Source organism: Geotrypetes seraphini, chromosome 1, assembly GCF_902459505.1.
Source record: "Geotrypetes seraphini chromosome 1, aGeoSer1.1, whole genome shotgun sequence".
Classification (NCBI taxonomy): Eukaryota; Metazoa; Chordata; class Amphibia; order Gymnophiona; family Dermophiidae; genus Geotrypetes; species Geotrypetes seraphini.
Genome location: NC_047084.1, coordinates 439254110 through 439279375, shown reverse-complemented (window position 1 = coordinate 439279375; position 25266 = coordinate 439254110). Strand labels below are relative to the sequence as shown.

The following is a 25266-nucleotide window of genomic DNA, read 5'->3' as shown; positions in this document are numbered from 1 at the left end:
ATGTTAAAGAGTAAAGGCCCCAGCACCGATCCCTGTGGCACACCGCTCGTGACTCCCCGCCAGTCAGAATATTGGCCCTTTACTCCAACCCTCTGCAGTCTACCCGACAGCCAGTGCTTGATCCATCTGTGCACATCCCCTCCCACCCCGTGGCTCCACAGTTTCTTAAGTAGCCTTTCATGTGGCACCTTGTCGAAAGCCTTTTGAAAGTCGAGGTAAATGATGTCTATGGGCTCCCCATTGTCCATCCGACTGCTTATTCCCTCAAAGAAGTACAGAAGGTTCGTTAGGCACGACCTTCCCTTACAGAATCTGTGCTGGCTTGTTCTCAGTAGGCCATTCCTCTCGATGTGCTCGCAAATGCCGTCCTTGATCATAGCTTCCACCATCTTCCCTATTATTGAAGTCAGGCTCACCGGCCTGTAGTTCCCGGGGTCACCCCTCGATCCCTTCTTGAAGATCGGTGTGACATTTGCCAATTTCCAGTCCTCTGGCACCTCACCAGTTTTCAAGGATAGGTTGCAAACATGTTGGATTGTGCCCGCTATTTCCTGTCTTAGTTCTTTCAGCACCCTTGGGTGGATCCCGTCCGGGCCCGGTGATTTGCCGCATTTTAACCTGTCTATCTGTTTGAGGACATCCTCCCTACTTACCTCTATGTGCTCTAATTTTTCAGCCTGTTCCCCACTCATGAGCTCCTCTGAGTCCGGTATATTAGATGTGTCTTCGCTCGTGAAAACCGACGAGAAGAACGTGTTCAACCTCTCAGCTACCTCTTTATCCTCCTTAATCACTCCCTTCCTGTCCCCATCGTCCAACGGCCCTACCTCCTCTCTCGCTGGTCGCTTCCCCTTAACGTAACTGAAGAATGCCTTGAAGTTTTTCGCCTCCTTGGCCAGCCCCTCTTCGTATTTCTCTTTTGCTTTTCTAACCTCCCGGTGGCATTCCTTTTGGCATTTCCTGTGCGCCTGGTGATTTTCCTCTGTTGGGTCCTCTTTCCATCTCCGGAAAGATACTTTTTTGTCCTTTATCACCCTCTTTACTTCTATTGACATCCAAACCGGGTCCTTTGATCGCTTGTTCTTGCAGCCTTTCCTGAAATTGGGGACGTACATTCTCTGTGCTTCCTGCAGGGTGTCCCTAAATAGGGTCCAGGCGCTTCCCACAGTCTCCATCCTAAAGATGTTTCTGAGCTTCCTCCCCACCATTTCCCTCATAGCAGCGTAGTTCCCTTTCTTGAAGTTCAGCGCAGTTGTTGCGGTCCTCCTAACTATGGGTGTCCCTCTTTCTAATGTGAATCTGATCGTGTTGTGATCACTGTTGCCTAGTGGTCCTCCCACTTCTACCCCTCTTGCAGGCCCCCCTAATCCGTTTAGGATGAGGTCAAGAGTAGTACCCCCTCGCGTCGGTTCTTTGACTAGTTGCTCCATGAAGCAGTCCTTCACAGCTTCTACAAATCCTGTCTCCCTAGTGCAGTTGGAGTGACACGTACTCCAGTCTATCCCTGGGTAGTTGAAGTCCCCCATCACTGTTACACTTCCAGTCCTGCACTCCTGTCTCAATTCCGCTTCCAAGTCGTGTCCGACTCCCTCTGGCGTACCAGGTGGTCGATAGTACAGCCCCAGTTTTATGCTCGCACCCTTGTTTCCCGGTAATTTGACCCACAGCGATTCCAGCCCCTCTGCCTTCGTTGCCATATCCATTCCGACCGAGTGGATAGATTCCTTTATATATAGTGCTATGTATTGTACAATGTATCCAGCTCCTTAATTGTAACTTGTATCCAGCTCCTTAATTGTAACTTTTTCCTGGAAATGTCCAGTTTTCTTAATTGTAACTTTTGTTCCTGGAAATGTCCAGCTTTCTTCTGATGTAATCCGCTTAGAACTGCAAGGTACAGGTGAAATAGAAGTCAGTAATGTAATGTAATGTAATGTAATGTGACTCCTGCCTGGTTAATCTCTGAGCTGGCCATCCAGAAATATTCAGCGGCACCAATGTGATTACTGCCACTAAATATTGGCTGTGACCGCCCAAGCACTGTCTCCACCAGGGAGGTCTGAGAGTAGAAGTTAGGCAAAGCCAGAACTTAACCAGTTAATGGTAATACAAATTGGCTAGTGCCTGGTTAACTTCCAAGTAACTGCACATATTCAATATCAAAGCCTGGACATGGTCCAGTATTGAATATCCAGATTAAATTACTTTGTCTGTGGCCATCAATAGCTGAATACCAGTTACCCTCTTTATCGTATCCCCTTATCTCTCAGTTAGGAGCAAAAACCTTAAAATATTGGGTGTATAAATGTTTTGCCTGCCTAAAACATGCCCCCTTGAAATTTCTGTATGGTGGCCAAGTACACATGAAATACACCTATAATTAATGTCAAAAAGCATCATTTGCATTTATAGCCTGTTAACATGTGTAAATATTACTATTTCTATGCACAGATACTTCTAAAAATAGGCTCTATAATGTAGTCCATATGCAATTGGTTAACTCACTGTCTGGGATTTAACTCTTTAGGTCCAGGTCTGGGATTTAACTCTTTAGGTCCAGGCTCACCTTTATTTCTGCATTAGTTTCCATAATATTATTTAAAAATCCACACACACACAAAATATAGGAGGATAGGCAGGAGAGGGGAGATATGATAGAAACGTTTAAATAAATCTAAATGAAAAAATAATGTTATTAGTCAAGTGGTGGAGCTGCCCATTGAAACACACATTAGTGGAGAAAAAGCCTCAACTGCATTCAAAATCAGATGGCAATCCAGTTGCATTTCTAGCCGTTCAAATTATATATCACAGACAAAGCACTCCACAATAGAAAAATACAACTTTCAACATGGGCTACATTTAAATACCTATGTGGAATAAATATGTATGAGGTGGGTCTCTTTCAATTAAAAGGAAACTCCAGAGTAAGAGGGCATAGGATGAGGTTAAGTGATGATAGGCTGAGGAGTAATCTACAGAATTTTTTTTAGTGAAAGGGTTGTAGATGTGTGGAATAGTCTCCCATTAGACGTGGTGGAGACAAAGATTGTGTCTGAATTCAAGAAAACATGGAACAGGTACATGGGATCCCTTAGGGAGAGGAGGAGACACTGGATGCTGTAGATGCTGTAGATGGGAAGACTGGATGGGATATTTGGCCTTTATCTGTCATCATGTTTCTTTGTTTCCTAGGACACTACAAACTTTAATGCAAGAAACAGAAGAATTTGGGTAAAAATGGAATCTACAGTTTTCATAAACTAAACATCCCCCCTTTCGACCAATGTTATTTTAACTGGGGCAAACGGCTCTAAAAAATTACTTTCTTAAAGATTAGCATTCCCTCTTAGGGATAGAGTTGCGTTATGAAACCCATTCTAACTACATGGAGAAGGGACTGCAGGTGAAAAAGAAGGGACTGCAGGTGAGTGAATATAAGATAATAACAATAATAACAGAAAATGTCATAGAAAATGTAAAAGTCAAGATTTTATAGGCCTTTGGAATTCAAATGGACCAACATTTGGAACATAACACAACTGATATCATGGTAATGAAAAATAATACTATAATTTTCATTTACATTGCAGTACTGGGAGGCACAATAATTAAAAATAAATAATTGAAAAAATTAACAATGTATCAAAATTTGACAATAAAAATGGAAAGACTTTGGAACAAACCCTGCCGGGCTATCCTCATTGTTGTAGGAGACTCAAGCATCGCTATACCAAGACTGGACAACTTTCTATAAAACCTCAAAACTCCATTTTTGACAACAGAAGATTTACAGAAAACATTTTTGTTTGGCTCAAGCTACATTTTACGAAGACACCTGGACAATTCCTAAGTTTCTGGATGAAGCTCAAAATTTCCAGGAATTCCAGACAAATATTTCCCCCTCTTTTACGAAACTGCGATAGCATTTTCTAGCGCGGGGAGCCGTGCTGAATGGCCCGCGCTGCTCCCAACGCTCATAGGAACTCAATGAGCATCGGGAGCAGCATGGGCCATTCAGCGCGGCTCCCCACGCTAGAAACAGCTATTGCAGTTTCGGAAAAGGAGGCCTTTGTCATGTGTATAGCTAGATAGATTTATTATTGTAAGTATTGATGTATCAGTTTGCAGTGCTATATTCTTCATTATATCTCTATGATAAATCAGCCCCCTCTTTTACTAAGCTATACTAGAGGCTGCCACTGCGGTAATTGCCTGAAGCCCATAGGGCAGGGGTGTCCAATGTCGGTCCTCGAGGGCCGCAATCCAGTCGGGTTTTCAGGATTTCCCCAATGAATATGCATGAGATCTGTGTGCATGCACTGCTTTCAATGCATATTCATTGGGGAAATCCTGAAAACCCGAATGGAATGCGGCCCTCGAGGACCGACATTAGACACCCCTGCCATAGGGATTTAAAGGGATTTGGGGCTTTGTAAAAGAGGGGGATAGCAAACAAACAAGCTCTAAGGAAAGTCGTAATCTAATGCTGAATTAAATGCACATTGATACATAATGCTAATAGATGATGTACTTACAAAACAGTCCACTAACGGTCTTATCTCAGGGAAAGGTTAATTTGGCTTTCAACAGGCTGCTCCATTCAGGAAATATCCCTGTAGCTCAGGTGATGCAATAATACTCAGTAACAACATCTTCAAAGAATTCCCTGTCAGAAAGAAATGAAGAGAATGCAAAAAAAAAAAAAATAATTAAAAGACACTGTTATCTTACTCCTCGCTACCAGAAACAACATTTATGTCTTTTCGGAACCAGAGAAGCCCCTTAACTAAAGTGCTTGGAGAATATAATAAAAGCAAATTTACAAACTAGGCACACCTATTTATGAGCGTTGCATTTGTAAATATTTAGAATACTCAGCTTATTCAATATATATACCTTCAAACCATGATAAGATATTCAGTACAGGTAAACAACCTTTTGAGATTATGCCTACAAGATTGTATAGCAAAATACTAAGGGCTCCTTTTACTAAGCCACGTTAGGGCATTAACGCAAGTAATAGCGCACGTTAAATTGCCGTGTGCGCTAGACGCTAACACCAGCATTGAGCTGGCGTTAGTTCTAGCAGCGTAGCGCGGGTCTAGCGTGCGCTACAACCGCTAACGCAGCTTAGTAAAAGGAGCCCTAAATCTTAACGGATTTTATACTTCTTCATCAGCTCGATTAATATCATTTCATTTGTTCACATTTAGCCATTCTAGTTCAAACATAAGTATTCAAAGAGACGACTGAGGGGAGATGTGATTGAAGTCTAAAGAATCCTGAGGGATGTAGAATGGGTACAAGTGGATTGATTTTTTTTTTCTACTCTATAAAATTGGCACCAAATTTTGAGTGCTATTTACTAAATCCAGCTCATATAGTATAAATCAGTGGTCTCAAACTTGCGGCCCGGGGACAACATGCGGCCTGCCAGGTCCTATTTTGAGGCCCTCGGTATATTTATCAAAATCACAAAAGTAAAATGAAACCGTTTTGATCATGTCTCTTTACCTATAAATTACAATATTATTATTAAGACTTAGCCAAAAGGAAAGATTTATAAACTATAAAGAGTTTTACCTCATGCAAAATTGTCATTTCTTTAATAAGAAGAAATTAACTATTCTTTCTGCGGCCCTCCAAGTACCTACAAATCCAAAATGTGGCCCTGCAAAGGGTTTGAGTTTGAGACCACTGGTATAAATGCATAAATGCACATATACAGTACACATGCAAACACCAATACTCCTCCTAAGCGTTATTAGTCAAATACACACTTCAGTTACATAACAGTGTTATACTAAATTGTGTTAAGCAGTTAGAGGTTAATTCAATAAAAGCCATCGAAAGGTAGATGAGAAAAGTGAGCATGCTAAGGGTAGATTATATAATAATAATGATGATAATATTCTATATGCAGTGGCATAGCTAGGACTCAGTGGGTCCTGGGTCCTCATAGTCTATAGAATATCATTGAAGTGTAATGTTCATACTTTCCATATTCAGACTTCTGAGCTTGCCTCATTTCTGTCTCTCTTGTCTGACCCCCTATTTGCCTACTAGGAACCTCTGTTCCTCTCACCAGTACTTGTTATCTGTGCTGTCTTTTCGAAAGATGTTTCTCAACATTAACCAGAATTCTAGTTTCTCAGTTATGGCTCCTATTCTATGAAACTCCCTACCGCTATACTTCATGTCAGAAAAATCCCTTAAGTCACAATTGAAAGCCTACCACTATAGAAAGCCATTCGAAACACCCTCCTTAAAGACTTACTCCTTCTGGGGTTAATACGAATACTCTTATCTCTTTTCTATCACTTTTATCTTTTGTTGTTTCCCCTTATGTTCCTTCCATTATTATATTGTAACCAACCAACCCCCCCAATATAAGCCTATTTGTGTCCAGTTGTTTCCCTGTTATGGTTTAGTCACCCTGTTAGTCTTTATTTTTTTTCACTAGTTTTTATCCTGTTTTTATTATTGTAAACCGCTTTGGTTTGATATTTTCTATTAATAACAGCAGAATATCAAATAAAATAACTGCAACTAGGAAGATTAAGATCCTCTCCCCCCCCACCAGTGCATTCACACCATGAGGGTCCAGCACCCCTCCTGGGTCCAGCACCTCCCCCTCCATGCTCAGCTATTTACCTGCCCACTAGGTCCTCTACAGCTACAGCGTCAAAGACAGCACTAAAAGATGTCCCTCTGGCTTTTCTGGACCTTTCCTCTGCCATATCCTGCCCACAGAAAGTTGCATTGGCGCAGCAGGACATGACTGAAAAATTATACTACGCTTTAGTAAAAGGGTCCCTTAATCTTTGCACATGCACGTAACGTCACAACCTTCCAACTCTAGGTAATAATTTAAATTAACCTTCTTTACTCTGGTTATAGTGATGTTTATGAAGCTTAATTGTAAAGTGCATCATGGCACTTTACAATTTTAAAAAAATATCTAACCATAGTTGAAAAAGAACACCATTAAAATAGATGGGAGATATAGAGAAGATTAAAAGATTATTTTCTCTCAATCTCTTTCTCCCCCCCCCCCTTTATTTTGCTTTTGCTGAATTCAAGATTGAAAATACAAAGTTTATTGTTCCTTTCTCACTTTATTGACTTGGTTCTTTTCCTGCTTATTAAACCTCCAACCTAGTCAAAACCGGGATTAATATTGGATGTCTTGGACCTGCATTTGCCACTACCCAGATTATTTCCCTTATTTTACTCACACCACACCACCACCACCACCTCCTCCCCCCTCCACACACACCCCACCCAACAAAGCTATTGAGGTTATCGCATTCCTGGGCCCGGGCTGGAGCCATAAACAAGAGCTCCATCTAGAACCCTCCAGTTACATAGCCTGAAACTGACTAAGGGTTATCCTTAGGCAATGATCAAACTTTCTCCTCAGTCAATGTGGGAAACAGCAGATCAAATTAAAAAATTAAATCAGGGACCTTTCATATTGGGGATGAACACAAGGTGCCCATTCCATAACTGAACTTAGGTGCATAGATTTCGTTATAAAATCCCAGTGAAATCCAGAATCAGTGCGCCTAATATTTAAGTGCTGCACTTACACCAACCTTAGAGCTGGCACAGATTTGGGTGCCATAATATAGCAGAGATGCAGTAGCTTATAGCATCCTCTTAAGTTATATAAGTAGGAACCCTGCCTATGTTCCACTCATGTTTTACCCCTGTGCACTCTCCCGTGCAAATATCTGCTAAGCCAATATCCCAAAAACCTGACTGACTGGGGTGCTTCCAGGATCAGGTTTGGGAACCACTGTGCTAAATTATATGGATATTTGTATAATAATGTTTTGGTGTCCTGGTAATAGTTACATGGACATACAGTATATATAGGTATATCAGTTTTAGCACTGTAAACATTTTTCTGTGCAATGCATGCTAAAATATGGGCACCTAGACTCTTGAATCAACTTTTTAATTGTTAAAGCATATTAGCAAGCCAAATGCACACTAAGAAGGGTACCACCCTATTCCACATGACACTGCAGAACATTACCACTGCGCCATTTGGCTAACCTGCCCATCTTAATTTCGAATTCAGCTACAAAGCATGAAGACATATGCATTATATATGGGATGCCAACTCTCGAGGCTTCTTACACACTGCACCAGAAAATGCTTACGAGAGGTTGCTGACATTTAATTCTACTTGCTCCAGCCTGACTGCTTTAGACTACTGTACTTGCTTCCTTACATGAAACTTTGCTCTTTTTTAACACATTGTGAACATGGGTATTCTGAGAGAAGGCAGCACAATAGCCCACAAATTCCACAAAAAGCGCTGTTTTGCGTGCAATTTTGGTCGCGTACCCAAATTTCACTTGCAATTTAATTGACAAATAATCTAATTAGCACCAATATTTGGCTTCTTAAGAAACAATTATTGATGCTAATTAAAATCAATCCCATTATGTGCCTAAATTTTATGGGCGGATCACAGACGAACTGAGGGTACTACTTTCAGTTATGCACATAATTTTAGAAAATGGGCTTCCGTGCCTAAATTTAGGCACGGGCATTTGCAATATATTTTCTTTGGCGCAGATGACCATGCCTAAATTGAAGAAGTCAAAAAATAAGGAGTGTCTATCTCTCTGGAGGGGGCACAATCAATCAATATTAACAAATGGACCTCAAAATCCAAAGGATAGCCTCCTGAAGTACAAAGACTTGGAACAGGGAGATAAATGACTACCCCGGGTCCAGCTCTGGAAAAAAAGCTCAAGAGAAAAACTCCCTGCAAAGGGAGAAAAAATTGTTAGAGCTAAAAAAAACAGCCTTAAATCAGTCAAGCTTAATTGTACATGGGGGCATCCCACAGTGAGGGAAAGTGTGAATCAAGAGGTAAGTCATAGAATCGGGAAGGCAGGTTCTCATATAGCAGTACATTATAAACAACAAGCAAGCAAAAAGTTAACCAAAAACTTAGTTCTTAGCTTAAGGTAGGGTCCTTTCTTTGTTGCGGTCTGGGTAATCCAATCTTTCTGCCTTTCACCACAGTCCCAGCGTTTAGAAGGTATCCACAACATCTTGAACTGCCACCTCCCGAAAAGATTTACATCAACAAGAGAACCTTGTTTTGCACTTCCTTTGGATTTTGAGGTCCATTTGTTAATATTGAATGTAGCTTGTTTGGGTGCCCCCTAAAGAGAGGTAGACCCTCCTTATTTTTTGACTAGTTTGATTTAACTTTGGGTGTCTTAGCTCTATTAGTTGATTTATTGACATGCCTACATGTAGCCATGGTTCATGAGTGTAAGTGCTATTCTGTAAACCACATTTAACTTTAAGCATGACTTAGAGAATAGTGCTTTTTAAGCACTGATATTTTTGGGCACCTAACATTGGCACTCGCAATTTCATTTGCTCTTACTTATCCATTTGCTACCAAAAATTACATTTCAGTTCATTTCAACAGTGGCAAAACTTGACCACAGTGTTATTATTATTGAACAAATTATTTTATAATAGGACATTCCATCATACTGTAGCATTACATTTTGCAACTTCCACAGCTAGGTGGAACCGCACTAGCTGATCTTTTTATCTCAAATAGTCTTAACTTTCCAACCCCAAATGCATGGCCTGCGGCATTGCAAGGTCACGCTCCGACTCATAACGGTACCGCATAAATCCAAATTAATCACTGTACACCTCAACATACATAATTAATTATTCTTCAAGCCTCCCTTCTCTTTCCCGACAGCTGCAACCACTTACCCTCCCTATCCCCCAACGAAAATTGGGTAGGGCTGGGTGGGACAGTGTTCACCACCCAAAATAAACAAACACTCTTCCCGCACAAAACATTTTGGCGTCCCTTTTTCCCTCCCCTTTATAACCAAACAGCAATCCTTGTTCACCATTCCATTCTCTACACCGACTAACCAATCCTCTCTTTGCTTCTACCTCCCAGCTTTTTTCTTAACCTTTTATGAGCTCCAATTCCACCTTTTCTACAAAGCACCTCTTCCCCTCTGAAGATCCCACCCTCCATGTTCAATTCACTGCTACATCCCAACTCTTCACCCAACCCTCCCCCCTTTTACCACTCCCCGTAATGCTCTCCCAATGTTATGTTTTCTGTCAAAATAGAGGGCTTCCATATAAGACATTTTATGCCTAGAAGCTTACTTGCACATTTACGGTGAAAAACAAGAGAATGAAAGCGATCATGCAGCCCAATGCTGTCTGTTCATCCCCACCCTAAGTATTTCTCCTCATTCAGATACTTGGGCGGACTGTCATAGAGTAATATCATGGAAAGTCGTACTGATTATTTCTCAATAAATGGAGGCAGGTTATTAATATAATTATTTCAGACTGATTCAAAGAAAACATGACAGTAAATATTATTAGTTAAGGAGTTTTTTTTTGGAAGGTCTTGTCATCGAGATGAAAAAATGCAACTGACAGAAGATTTGTAATCTCCAGCATAGGGAGAACCTAGGCTGATGCTGGACAGACTTCTGCAGACTGTGTTCTGGAAATGGCAAAAAAAAAACCCCACACCAAAACAGTTGAAGCTTTGGCAACTCCAGTGTTGCAGATCACTTTATTGTCAAATACTGCGAGAGGGTGTTGTGCGGCACAGGGGGGAAGGGAAGACATCTTGTTTGGTAAGTTGAATATTCTCAGCAATACTTGGAGCCTTGGTTATAACCACATATCATCTCTGTCATGTTTGGCTGCTTAAATGATTGGCATAGTAGAGACTTACAACCAGGATTTAAGCACAGGTGACTGGATAAAGTGATAGGCGCAGCTCTGGGCAACTTGTTGGACGACTGGATGGACCATGCAGGTTTTTATCTGCTATCATTTACTGTGTTAGTGTGTTACTGTGTATGTATGAAATGATGTCTCAAAACTTCAAATCTTTTCATTTGTCTCCATTGTGTGCAGTTTGTGTTATGCTTTATAGAATTCATATGCCCATGTGAATTGTTTCTGTTAGATGAAAAGTTTTAATAGCTACTGCACCATATCCAGTTTTTGCAGTGCTCGTCAGTATTCATTGTAGAGCATCTATTGGCTTTTTATCCAAGCCACAGTCTTCACAGACCACTGTTAAAAAAAAAAAAGGTCCGAAGCATGCATACAGCAGTCTCTGGGTTTCTCCCATGGTTCTTTTCACAACACAGACAATGAATGGAAGTTTTCAAGTAAAGAGGAAAAATGAATAGATATAGGAAGTATACTAATAATAACAGCTTAAATTCCACAGGAAACTGATTTGCATGCTGCTTTTCTGCTTGGCAAAAAAATAAATAAATAATAAGTGCTACTGGTTAGGGATGCACTGTTTACAATGAAATGCCATTCGATAATAGTTTATATATTTCATAAATAGTGCATACCATCCCCCCTAATTCTATAAATGGTGCATGCAGTTATGTGCATATTTGCACATGCAGTTATAGAATACCATCATTTTGCATGCATAGCTTAATTTGGTTAACTGAAACTTAACTGGTGCTAAGGATCAAAAATTGACATTAGCTAGCACTAATTGGTACTTATTATTAGAAGCTATGTGTATGAGTTATGCATCTATTTTATAAACACATCCCAATTCTATAAAAAGTGCAAAAAATTGTGCACACAATTTTGGTCACGAATCCAATGTGCATGCACAATTTAATTGAATAACAAGCTAATTAGCCCCAATAATATACATTTTAATAGGAATTATTGGTGCTAATTAGAATCACATACATGTTGCATGCCTAAGTTTTACGTACAAATCAAAAAACAGGGTGCGGAAATGGTCTGGTCATGGGCAGATTGGGGGCATTACTTTCAGTTATGTACATAAAGCACAGTTACCATAACAGGGACAGCAGGCAGATATTCTCACATATGGGTGACATCATCCAAGTAGCCCTGATGCGGACAGCTGCACAAGCATACCTGCTTGAAGAACTTTAGAAAGTTCTTGACTGACCGCACCACGCATGTGCAAATGCCTTCCCGCCCTACACAGGGCGTGCTTCTTCTCTGTTTAGATAGTCATCTAAGAAGCCAACCAGGGGAGGTGGGTGGGTTGTGAGAATATCTGCCTGCTGTCCCTGGATAACACCTGTTACGGTAAGTAACAGTGCTTTATCCCAGGACAAGCAGGCAGCATATTATAATGTATGGGTTAACCAGAATGGGATGGTGGGAATGTTGGCTTTGTAGAAAAGCAAATTTGAAAAACTGAGAGGCCGAAAGGCCTATAGCTTCTGGACACAAGTTCCAGACAATAATGAAAGGTGAAAGAAATGAAACGAGGAGAAAATAAGAGTGGCTTCATCTATTCTGAATCGAAATAGATTGAGAAAAAAATACTGAAGCTGCCAAATTGGAACCATTGAAGAGCTGAGACTCGACTGACGAAGTACAGCCCAGCCGAAATATAACAAAACAAGATGCATGCAATTTGTTAAACATTAGTCTCCTGGAAACAGGACGCTCAACTTGTTAATGTCAAAAGAGACAAATAGTTGTAGAGATGATCTGTATGATATAATCTCCTGCAAATAAGCAGCTAATGCTTGATTGCAGTCAATAATATGAAGAGTAGCTTCTCCTAGATGAGAATAACAGTTGAAAAATAGAAGTAGTACAATTGAGTGATTGGAATAAAAAGCAAAAATATATGAGAAGTTTGAAATCAATGACAAGCAGTGATAAGAACAGTGAATAAGTGTGACGTACAATGCTGCCGTGTAAGAAAAGCTGTAAAGGTTTCAAGGTTTATTAAATATTTGATGAATCGCTGAATCTGTTTACAAAGCGATGTACATAATTATAAAATAGGATAGAGTTAAAAAAATACAAAATACATGAACATTAAGATTAAGACGAGACAAACATTAGTTGGAAGGGAAGGAGGGTAAAAAGATACATCTGTTATATCGAGAAAGACAAATAAGGAGAAAAAACGTGGATTTGATACTCATGGCTCAAGTTCATTCACTCATTTGACAGTAGTGCAAGAGAGATGAGAAAAATAACTTTTTAAGGAAGAAAACGGAAGGCATTGATTCAAATGTAAACTTCCGTAAGTGAATAGGGACCACATTGAGATCCCATATCATTGAAAAATGGTTGCCCATTGAAATGATTGTACATAAATCTAGGAAGCAAGGATGTACCATCCACTGACCAATGAAGGCATCAATAGATCTAAAAACAAACTATAATAGAAGCGAGTTTGAGACCAGAATCCGAGCAACTGAGGAAAGAAGTCCAAATCAGGGAAAAACCACAGATATGAATTCAGATTTTAATGAGGCATATAACATCTAGCTGAAAAGAAGATGTCCATCAATGCTGGGAACACTGCAAAAAAACAAGCATTCTGGAAATTGTGAATATCAGTGCACTAGGCTGAGAGAACTGGGGAACAGCTGAAAAATAGCAATCTGTCAGGAGGTAGAACTGAAGATTGGAATGTAGACCGAAACTTGATTCTGCCTAAGAATAGATGGAAAGATCAGCAGAGGTATTAACATCAACCAAGTTGAAAAAGTAGAAAAAACAAGGTCGTCTGCACCCCCAAGGAGCTATTGGAACCATGGTAGCAATCTCCTGCTTGAACTCAACAAGCATCTGAAAAGAAGAGAAAGACTGGAGACATATGAAACTTGATCGTCTAAAACAGTGGTTTTCAACCCTGTCCTGGGGACCCCCCCAGCCAGTCTGGTTTTCACGATATCCCTAATGAATATGTAAGAGAGATATTTGCATATAATGGAAGTGACAGGCATGCAAATCTCTCTCATGCATATTCATTAGGAATATTTTGAAAACCCGACTGGCTGGGGGGGTCCCCAGGACAGGGTTGAGAACCACTGGTCTAAAACAAGAGAACAACGACCATGTCCAGGACATGAGAACCTAAATCTGCCATGAAAAATGGAGAAGCTGATTAGCAAAGTAAGACACAAGGGAATCTACTTGTGGAGTTCTTCATTTAGATACAATGAAACGGATAATCACTAAATCAAAAGTCCAGTCAAGAAGGTGAAAAAATTTTTTCTGAGTGAGTTTGCCAGAAAAAAAAAAATCACACTACCTGAAATGGAAAATACAGTTTTGAGAAAAAGAACTGTGAGGAAGTGCCTAATTTTGAACTGTTCGAGGTTTTTATTAGTTAAAACAAGGACTGTGCTCCACTTGGCTAGCTAAGATAGCCAGTGTTCCCTCTAAGCTGCGCTGGCGTGCGCTGGCGCACAAAATATTACATCGCAGCGCACAAGTTTCTCGTCACAGCGCACGGCGTACGGCAGATGGCAGGGCGGCGAGAGGAGAATCGGGCGAGTTGGCTCATAACTTGCTGGCGCCCGATATTTTTAGCTTACAGCGAAAAAAAGTTTGCTCACAACACCCACCCGCTTAGAGGGAGCACTGAAGATAGCCTATTAGAATGTGGAGGTCCGTACGGACTAGAAGATCTGAAAGAACCAGACTGTAAAGCAAAGAGCAAGCCAATGAACTCAGCTGTAATAGAGTTAGAAATCCATGAATAGGATTGATGGAAGGAGGAAACAACTCACTGAACTGCAAAGAGAGCCTTGCAAAGTTAATCTATGTAAGGCTATGTACTCGATGTGGAAAGTAGATACGTTGAGACAGAAATGACCAAATGTAAATAGAGAGTGCTGGTATTACTATGTAATGAAAAACACTCTTGGGTTTACCTTTAAAAACAAACCTTGAGATATAAGATCCTGATCGAGCCAGATGATCAGGGTACAACCCCAGTGAAAAGATAAACATGAATATGTTCCAGATGGAGGGTTCAAAAGAAAATAAACAAATTCCCTGAGACCGAAAGAGTATAAGCTGTCGATCAAATAGATTAGCAGAAGTTAGTCAGAAGAACAAGTGTGTTTATGGATGAAGAAAAAGGAAAATAAGTCTCTGGTGTTCATCGAAAAATCGAGAGAAAAAACATCCTAAAAAGGATGTAGTGGCCTCTACCTCCCCAATAGCCATTCCCAACCTCCGGGCTATGAGAAACAGGAGGAAAGATATAGGAGAAAAAGTATTGAGGGAATGGAATGCCTGTAGGAAAAATACAGGCTAACATTGGTGATACAGTGGAGTTTGACTAAAAACAACCCAGTTGATCCTGCATAATAGCAATATTTGTTGCAGGGTTAGAAAAAATTGGTAGAAAAAAATAACTGAAAAGTTTTCCACCCATGGTAGCTTTCACCATATCATGTCGAAAGGAGGTCCAACTGAAGAACAAAACATTAGACGATGGTCTGGTCCTAGACACTGGAACATATGTTGTGTTGAAGAATGCCATACATGAGCAGTTAAAAGAAGTTCTTAGGAGGATGGGTAAATTGTAAGTCCTCCAGGTACTCCTTAGTGAACTTGGAATTGGATTCCAGAACAATGTTAATGTCCTTACTTATCTGGTGCAGAATTCAAGTGAGAGGTGGAATGAGGATAATCCTCCATAGGAGAACCCTCTGCCACCGAGTAAGAAGGTGAAGCATATATAAAATAAATGTCTAAATCCTCAAGCATGGATGAATAAGAATAACACTTCCCAGAGAGTTGTGGTGTGGAAGGAATGGGTGATTGAGAATGGTTCCCTTTAGCAGAAGATGTTTAGATGTGGATATCCACTTTCTTAATTTAGAAGACTGTAGAAAAAAACCAACCATTTCCACTATGGCGTACAATTGAAAGTGAAGCAGCAGAGAATTCCTCCAACAGGTTGTAAACTGATAGAAGGCTCTGCAGCATCATGTAGTAGAAGAAGCAGAGAATTCCTCCAACAGGTTTTAAGCTGATAGGAGGCTCTGCAACAGCATGTGGTTGAAGAAGAAGAGTATAAACTGATGAGAGGCTCTGAGATACCCTATCTGAAAACAGATAGCAAAGAAGCAGAGTGTTCCTCCAACAGGTTGAAAACTGATGAGAGGATCTGCTAAACTATGCCTGAAGACAGTGATGAAGAAACAGAGAGTTCCTCTGACAGGTTATACCCTGATGGGAGGCTCTGCTATATGGCCATGCAAAAGAATGCCCTATATGGGTAGCTGAAGTAATTCCTGAAGAGAATGATTACGTGTTAACTGTTCCATGTACTTTGTTTGGTAAAATGGAAGCCTGATTGAGACAGTGACACTGACTTGGACATTGATACTTTGGGTGACGTCAGTATTTCGCTGTCAATTTCTTCCCAGAAGACATTGACATGGTCAACCATGCAGGTGTAGCCAATGTGGAAGCCGAAACCGATGGCTATGAATTGACTGGAGTTGGATCCATAGTTTGCTGGATTCCCCAATGATCCACAGATCTCTTTTGCAGCCCATGACAGTGTGAACAAGCCATGCAGTGGCTGAATGCAATCTATAGGCACTACAGACCTTGCAGAATTCCAATGTAGATCTATCAACAGTACAGGGTATACATCCCGAAGAATCCCTTATGGTATTAAAAATGACAAAGTAGCATGAAGATAGAGCTCATGCATTATGTGAATATATTAGTTTTTTATCTTTTATTTTTAACAGTCCAATGAAGAAAAAAAAAAAAATTCATAGGAAATGGATGTAAAATACTATATAGGTGATGACGTTTGTCGTCATTATGGCAGAAGTACTGATACTAATGATGTTAAAGGAATGTTGTGAAGCATGACTTGAGAAGGAGGAACGACGTCGAGACAACCTCGATGATTTGACACCTTGCAATGGAGCAGAGAGATGCTCAGATTGGTCTACAGGCAGAGGTGTCGATATGAGATTAAATTTGGCCATCATGTTACCAAGCCCCCTGCCTCGAGTATAGGTTTCAAATCAGGCACCGATACCAATGGTGTAGATGGTATCACAGATGCTGCAGTGCTCTTCGACGAGGGTGATATTGATGATGATGTATCTCGGGATTTGGAGGCAAGTCTCATCAGTACCATCGGAGTATCGACATCGGTATATCGACAGCAATGTCTTGATATAAGTGTATCGACATCGGCGACATTAACAACATGAACCCTGATGCATTAACAGAAACAGCATGAACATTGATGCATGGACATCAACAGCATGGACAGTGATGCATGGATATCGTCAGCATGGACCTCAATAACATGAACATCTACTCCATGAACATTGGTGCATGAACGTCAGCACCATGTGTATGGACATCAACAGCATGGGCATCGGCACCCATGGACATTAGTGGTATGGACATCAGCACATGAACATCGGTGTATGGACATGGACACCAGGAACATCTATACATGGACATCAGTGTCTGGACCTCAACACCATGGACATCGGTGCATGGACATCAGTGTATGTACAGCAGTGCATAGACATCAACACCATCGAAATCGGCTTCGATATCGGTGCTTGATGTAAGACACTAGTACCTATGAGGCCTGCTTGCCGGTACTTGAAGTGTCACATCTCATCCAAAGAGGGAGCTAAGGATGAGATGCAACCCTCGTGGTGGTCGCAGGAAAGTCGGTACGAATAAACTCAATACCATATTGACTTGCAACATAGTTCCAGAAATGAAGATTCCCCAAAACAACAGGACATTGACAAGGAAACCACCACAGCCAAAATTTAATCCAAGGCTGAGGCAGTGTATTGAGGCCTCGGTGTCCGAGAGGGAAACAAAATCTCAAAGTCTCAGTTTACAAGTGCACCGGTTTGCGAGTGTTTTGCAAGATGAGCAAAACATTTGCAAACTTGGTGCCTCGTAAACCGAGCTTGCCTCGCTGTACGAGCGCCCCCCCCTGTGATCTGGCATCCCCCCAGCGATCCGGCATCCCCCCCCGCTCGCATTGCCCCCCTCCTCGCGTTGCCTCACCGCGATCCTACTTTCCCCCCCCGAGCAAACCGGCATCCTCCCCCCACTCGCGTTGCCCCCCCTCCACCGCGATCCTACTTCCCCCTCCCCGAGCACGTCAATGACACTTCTTTTACCCGACTTGGCACCAGTGCCGGTGCCCGAAGATCCTCCCTCTTCTGGCGCGGCCTGGGCTGGGCGGTGCATTGGAGATCCTCCCTCTTCTGGTCTGGGCTGGGTTGGACTGGCTTTGAGCATTTGCGCATGCTCAAAGCCTTCTGGTCTCACTCTCAATCTCGGAGAGAGCGAGACCAGAAGGCTTTGAGCATGTGCAAATGCTCAAAGCCAGTCCAGCCCAGACCAGAAGAAGGAGGATCTCCACAGCACCGCCCAGCCCAGGCCACGCCAGAAGAGGGAGGATCTTCAGGCACCGGCACTGGTGCCAAGTCGGGTAAAAGAAGTGTCATTGACGTGCTCGGGGAGGGGGAAGTAGGATCGCGGTGGAGGGGGGGCAACGCGAGTGGGGGGAGGATGCCGGTTTGCAGGGGGGAAGCCGGATCGCGGGGAGGGGTTTGGAACAGCGTCGGATTCCTCAAGGGGGGGAGAATGGAGCAGCGCCGGTAGCCTCGGGGGGGGGGGGAGGAGGTGGAACCAATCAAAGCAGTTTCCCTTACTTCCTATGGGGAAACTTGCTTTGATATACGAGCAATTTGGTTTACAAGCATGCTTCTGGAACAAATATGCTCGTAAACCAATTTTTTTTTAACCAAAAGAACAATACTAAAAGAAAGAAACAAAATTAGAAAGAAACTATACGCGTGAGCGGGAAGGCAAAGCTATAAAACTGAAGAGCATTAGAAAAGCTGACTTCTTAGTTCTATGGAAAAATGAAAACTGAGGAGACGCGCGCCCTGCGTTGGGTGGGAAGGCACTCGTTCATGCGCGGTGCAGTCAGTCATGAACTTTCTAAAGTTCTTCAAGCAAGAATGCTTGTGCAGCTGTCCGTATCGGGGCTCCGTGGATGACGCCACCCATACTTGAGAATATGCTGCCTGCTTGTCCTGGGATAATTATAGAATAAGGGCATCGGAACCTAAATTTAAGAGCAGGCATTTGCACCATGGTTTTGATGATGTAAATGACCATGCCTAAATTTAAACCTTTTCCAAAATCATAGCTCTATTTGTATTATTAAAACTTTAAATATCATTAATAAATATATAATATATAATTAAATTGAGTGCTCAGACCCTTAATCAATCTCTATAGTCCCAAAGCCACATTATAACAGCCACATTAGTGATGATTATATGGAATTAAAAATAACCATCGGCATGTTATTTGTAAGCTACAAGCTGTTTGCCTGAACTTTTCTGTCATAAGAACATAAGCAATGCCTCTGCTGGGTCAGACCTGAGGTCCATCGTGCCCAGCAGTCCACTCATACGGCGGCCCAACAGGTCCAGGACCTGTGCAGTAATCCTCTATCTATACCCCTCTATCCCTTTTTCCAGCAGGAAATTGTTCAATCCTTTCTTGAACCCCAGTACCGTACTCTGCCCTATTACGCTCTCTGGAAGCGCATTCCAGGTGTCCACCATACGTTGGGTAAAGAAGAACTTCCTAGCATTCGTTTTGAATCTGTCCCCTTTCAACTTTTCTGAATGCCCTCTTGTTCTTTTATTATTCAAAAGTTTGAAGAATCTGTCCCTCTCTACTCTCTCTATGCCCTTCATGATCTTGTAAGTCTCTATCATATCCCCTCTAAGTCTCCTCTTCTCCAGGGAAAAGAGACCCAGTTTCTCCAATCTCTCAGCATATAAAAGGTTTTCCATCCCCTTTATCAGACGCGTCGCTCTCCTCTGAACCCTCTCTAGTAACGCCATGTCCTTCTTAAGGTATGGCGACCAATATTGGACGCAGTACTCCAGATGCGGACGCACCATCGCCCGATACAATGGCAGGATAACTTCTTTTGTTCTGGTTGCAATACCCTTCTTGATTATGCCTAGCATTCTGTTTGCCTTCTTAGCGGTCGCTTCGCACTGTGCCGTCAGGAGGATTGGAAGATAGCCAATGTCACGCCCATCTTTAAAAAGGGATCAAGAGGTGACCCGGGAAACTACAGACCATTGTACCTTGGGTTTCTGTTTCCCACATGTAATACTTTACATTTCTCAACGTTGAACTTCATTTGCCATCTCGTCGCCCATTCCCCTAGTTTGTTCAAGTCCCTTTGCAATTCTTCGCAGTCCTCTTTAGTCCGAGCTCCACTAAATAGTTTGGTGTCGTCTGCAAATTTTATTATTTCGCACTTCATCCCTGTTTCTAGATCATTTATGAATATATTAAATAGCAGCGGCCCGAGCACCAAGCCCTGTGGGACCCCACTCGTGACTCTCCTCCAGTCCAAGTAGTGGCCCTTCACTCCTACCATCTGTTTCCTACCCGCCAACCAGTTTCTGATCCATCTATGTACGTCTCCTTCCACCCCATGGTTCTTCAGTTTCTGGAGTAGGCGTTCATGGGGCACCTTGTCAAAGGCTTTTTGGAAATCTAGATATATGATGTCTATGGGGGTCTCCTTTGTCCATCCGTTTGTTAATTCCTTCAAAGAAGTGCAATAAGTTCATTAGGCACGATCTCCCCTTGCAGAAACCATGTTGGCTGGTTATCAGAAGTTTGTTTCTTTCAAAATGTTCATCGATGTTTTCTTTTATCAATGCTTCCGCCATTTTCCCCAGAACCGAGGTCAGACTCACCGGTCTGTAGTTTCCCGGGTCACCCCTTGATCCCTTTTTAAAGATGGGCGTAACATTGGATATCTTCCAGTCCTCCGGGATCACGCTTGTTTTCAGGGATAGATTGCAAATTTGCTGCAGTAGTTCCGCTATCTCCTCCTTTAATTCCTTCAGAACCCTTTACATCATCCCCAATCCTAATGGACGAAACACGTTGGTGGGGAATGAGACAGGAATTGTTCAAAAGCTAAACAAAAGCTAAGTTTATATATTTATATATTTAAAAGAAAATTTATTAAATACAAGCACAGGTACTTTAAGAAGTTATGACACAGATAATAAATTAAATACACCGATTTAAATAGTTCCGGTGAGGGGAACCACCACACAGATTTGCCAAATTTATAGTGCAAGTGTGGTAATCTGAGGGACTTCAGTGAATGATAAAGTGTAAGTAAGAAGTTTAAGTAAGAAGAATGAGCTTTTGAAGAATCACCATAGACATTTATGTACTAGATTTAAGTGCCAGAATTGTTTTTAACAGTTTGGGTTCCAGCATTTCTTCTGGCTCTTACTAAACTGCTTTTGAGATTTTTACTGCAGACCGGTGAGGTAAAATGCTCTGACGCTCACAGGAATTGAATGAGTATCGGAGCATTTACCTCACCGGCCCACAGTAAAAACCTCTACTGCGGTTTAGTAAAAAGAACCCTTATTTATTTGGATTTATTAACTGTCTTTTCATTTAGAGATTCACCCAAAGTGTATCATATATTGAACAGCAATTGGTACTCTTAAGTATTTTTTCTATCTATCCCAGCAGGCTCACAATCTGGGGCACCTGGGGTAATTTAGAGTGAAGTGACTTGCCTAAGGTCACAGGGAGGGATTGAACTCACAACCTCAGGGTGCTGGGGCAGCAGTTCTAAACACTAGGCCACCCCTCCCTTCCAGGTTTCAGTAGGTATAATCCTGTTATCCAAAGTTAGGGCATGGAAATCAGAACTAAGTGCAATTTGTGCTCAGCAGAGACCTGGATTGGCTACTGTGAGAACGGGCTACTGGGCTTGATAGACCATTGGTCTGACCCAGTAAGGTTATTCTTATGTTCTGTTCTTATGTTCCCACCACCTGTTTTTGAATACCCCTTAAATAATCTGACTCTATGTGCACACTATTTGTGATGGCTTGCACATGTACGCACTATTGGGAAAAGAGTGTATGCTTCTTAAGAAGAGTGTGCCCTTCTTGCAGAGTTTGCACGCCTTTGCAAAGAGTACTCTTCTTGATGACAACAGCAATGACAATAGACAGGAAAAAAACAACACAAAACATTTTTTGGCTACCCATTCCTATTCTTTTATTATTTTTTTTCTCAATTCAATATACTTGCTTTCTAAAATGAAATCAAAGCAGTATACAGAACCAAAATATAATACAGAACCTGTTAAATAAGTAGGGAAGTATAAGCAAGACCGGACATTACTGAAACAAAAGGAGCGGCATGAGGTAGCCCAACAATAAACATCCCAGTCAACTGTCTAAGAGACTAAAGTACTGTAACCTCTCCCCCCCAGGGAGAGCACTGTCCTGCCTTTACCTCAAGTTTGTAATGGTTTTTTAGGCCAATACCTTGGATAACACTTCCCCTGAAAGCTAGGTACAATAAAATAGGGAAGGGGAATAGGGAACACAGCAAATAAATCTTATAATAAATTACCACAAATCACCAGATCAAAAACAATGAATTTAAAATGTTCTTATACGTATATATATAATATATTTTTTTCTTTCTAGTAACCCTAACTAGATCCAATTTACAGATCTAACAGACAATACAATCAGACAAGTATTACAGTTTTCTAACACATCAGCAATCTTTCTAGTTTCTGTTCTTTAAAATCCTATTTTCTATTAAGAACTGCTTTGTGGTTTTTTTTTTCCTTTCAGATTAGGAGTGGCAAAGGAGCACCAGATATACTTTTTCTGTCTCACCGGTTTCTTCTTTGGTTTTTTTTTTTTCCAGATCTTCTTCTTAGTTTTGTTGGAGCTCAGGTCTTCTGAATTCTTCACTTTCATGAAACTACTCCCTAATTTCAAACAACTTAAGAGAGAAACGTACCCCCCCCACACACCTTTAAAAAACTGTAGCACGGTTTTTAGCACTGACCTCTGTAGTAACAGCTCTGACACTCATAGGAATTCTATGAGTATTGGAGCTGTTACTGCTGCAGTTAGCACTAAAAACTGTGCTACGGTTTTGTAAAAGGGGGTGTTAACTAACTATAACCCAATCTGTAACTAACTAATGAAAGAAAAAGATAATTCAAATCCTTTCTAGTGTCCTCCCTCAAAAACAAACTTTTTTTTTCTCTCATTCAATTTTCAGAAAATGTATCTCTTATAAAATATAAGCACAGTGAAATGAACAATTCATCCAGCCCCGTGCTCTATTTTTCAGCAGTAAAATATATGAAAGCAGATAATTAAATCAGGCCTCCAGCTTATTCATACTATTCAAAAGCCTATACAAAGGGCTATTTCAATGTGTTTAAAACACCCTTCTTTCCCAATGACAGCACTTAAAATTCTCAAGCAGAGAATGACAGTACCTATTAACGAATCATCACTTCCTATTAAAATAAAAATCTTTCTGATAAATATTTTAATCCAAAACAGTGTTAATTCAGTTCACAGATAGCAATTTACTTAAAGCAGGACACAGGAACCACAAATTTAAACCAGTATCAACCACACTAACACTCAGCCACCCAAACATGAAGTCAAAAGAAATCTGCGGGTTTTACCAGTTCAATTAAAGCAATCAACTTTCACACATACACCCTATCCAGAATCCAAAACTGTAACAATTACATCTAAAATCCTTAACTAGCTGCAGCCAACCAAAACAATTCTTACACTCTCAATAAAACCCAGCTAACTGACAGAGGCAAGCATCAGCAGCCGCCAGAATGTTTACCATGGTTACCAGGGCAACCAGCAGGTACATGTCTGCAGCAATTAATCTCCTCATGAGACCAGAGCCCTCTCAGTCTCAGAAAAGTATTTTTAACCCCCAAGGGGTATTCAAACTCAGAATGGGTTAGGGACCATTCCCGAATTACCATTTGCTAACCAGAAAAAAACAGAGATGTGTAGAAAAACAATATTAAACAAAGCTTGCCTAGAGAGCCAAGTTTTGAGGGCTATTTAAGGGTACAAAATGAAGCTCTAACAGAAGAAAATGCCTTAATGTAGGAGCAACACAGTTAAAAGCAGTTTGGTGGGTTTCATCCAGCCATTACTGCTTATGAGAAGGCACTATCAAATGATTTGTCTGAGATGATTGTAGGGTTCATTAGGGCTGACAAGGGATATGTTTATTATTTTATGTTTTTTTTTTGTAACTCCAGCTGCCCTGATTAAGCAAGTATTTGAATACATTTTGTGTTCTCTACTAAAGTGTCTAATTGCTTTCCATTTCCCTTTGTCTTCTATTCATTTTTTACAGTGCCAGTTTTGAAAATCTGCCTGCTTGTTTTGTTTCCATGGATTACTGTTTATCTATCAATGTTTCAAGGCTGGCAGAGAAGAGTGGTATAGTAAAAAGTGAAATAAATGGAGACTGCACTTGTGGAGCACCAATCTGCCTGTCTACTAATGAGGTAAGCAAGAACAAATTACTGTATTGGTGTTTTAAAGTACAGACTAAAGATGCTGGGAACTGATATGTGGAGAGTGATGAGGAAAAAAGCAAACGTGCTAAACAAATATTTCTGTTCTGTGTTCATGGAAGAAAAACCTGGAGAAGGACCGAGACTGTCTAGCAAAGTAACACAAGAAAATGGAGTAGATCCTGCGCTGTTCATGGAGGAAAGTGTTTATGAACAACTTGAAAAACTGAAGGTGGACAAAGCAATGGGACAGGACGGGATCTATCCAAGGATACTGAGGGAGCTCAGAGAGGTTCTGGTGGGTCCTATTAAAGACTTATTCAACAAATCTCTGGAGATGGGAGTGGTTCCTGGAGACTGGAGGAGAGCAGATGTGGTCCCTATTCACAAAAGTGGTCACAGAGATGAAGCGGGAAACTACAGGCTTCAATTCAGTTATTGGAAAAATAATGGAAGTGTTGCTGAAAGAAAGGGTAGTGAACTTCCTAGAATCTAATGGGTTACAGGATCAGAGGCAACATGGCTTTACAAAAGGTAAATTGTGCCAAACGAACCTGATTGAATTTTTTGATTGGGTGACCGGAGAACTGGATCAAGGACATATGCTAGATGTAATTTACTTAGATTTCAGCAAAAACCTTTGATATGGTTCTTCATAGAAGGCTCTTTAACCAACTTGAAGGGCTGAAGTTAGGACCCAAAGTGGTGAATGGTTTAGAAACTGGATGTTGGAGAGACGCCAGAGGGTGGTGGTTAATGGAAGTTGCTCAGAGGAAGGAAAGGTGAGTAGTGGAGTCCCTCAGGGTTCGTAGCTGGGGCCGATCCTGTTCAATATGTTTGTGAGTGACACTGCTGAAGGGTTAGAAGGAAAAGTTTGCATTTTTGTAGATGATACCAAGATTTGTAACAGAGTAAACACCGAAGAGGGAGTGTAAAATATGAAAAAGGATCTGCAAAAGTTAGAGGAATGGTCTAATATCTGG

The 25266-nt window shown here is 41.2% G+C and overlaps 1 protein-coding gene across 7 annotated transcripts in view; it reads right to left on the bottom strand.

The window, feature by feature from the left end:
* Positions 1 to 25266, bottom strand: part of LINGO2 (leucine rich repeat and Ig domain containing 2) — a 2394831-nt gene that overhangs the window by 1770190 nt on the left and 599375 nt on the right. For all 7 annotated transcript variants that reach the window (XR_004536917.1, XR_004536918.1, XM_033919804.1 and 4 more), the window contains exon 3: positions 4539 to 4669. The gene's annotated coding sequence lies outside the window, so the exon portion shown is untranslated. The remainder of the gene's footprint in view (positions 1 to 4538; positions 4670 to 25266) is intronic.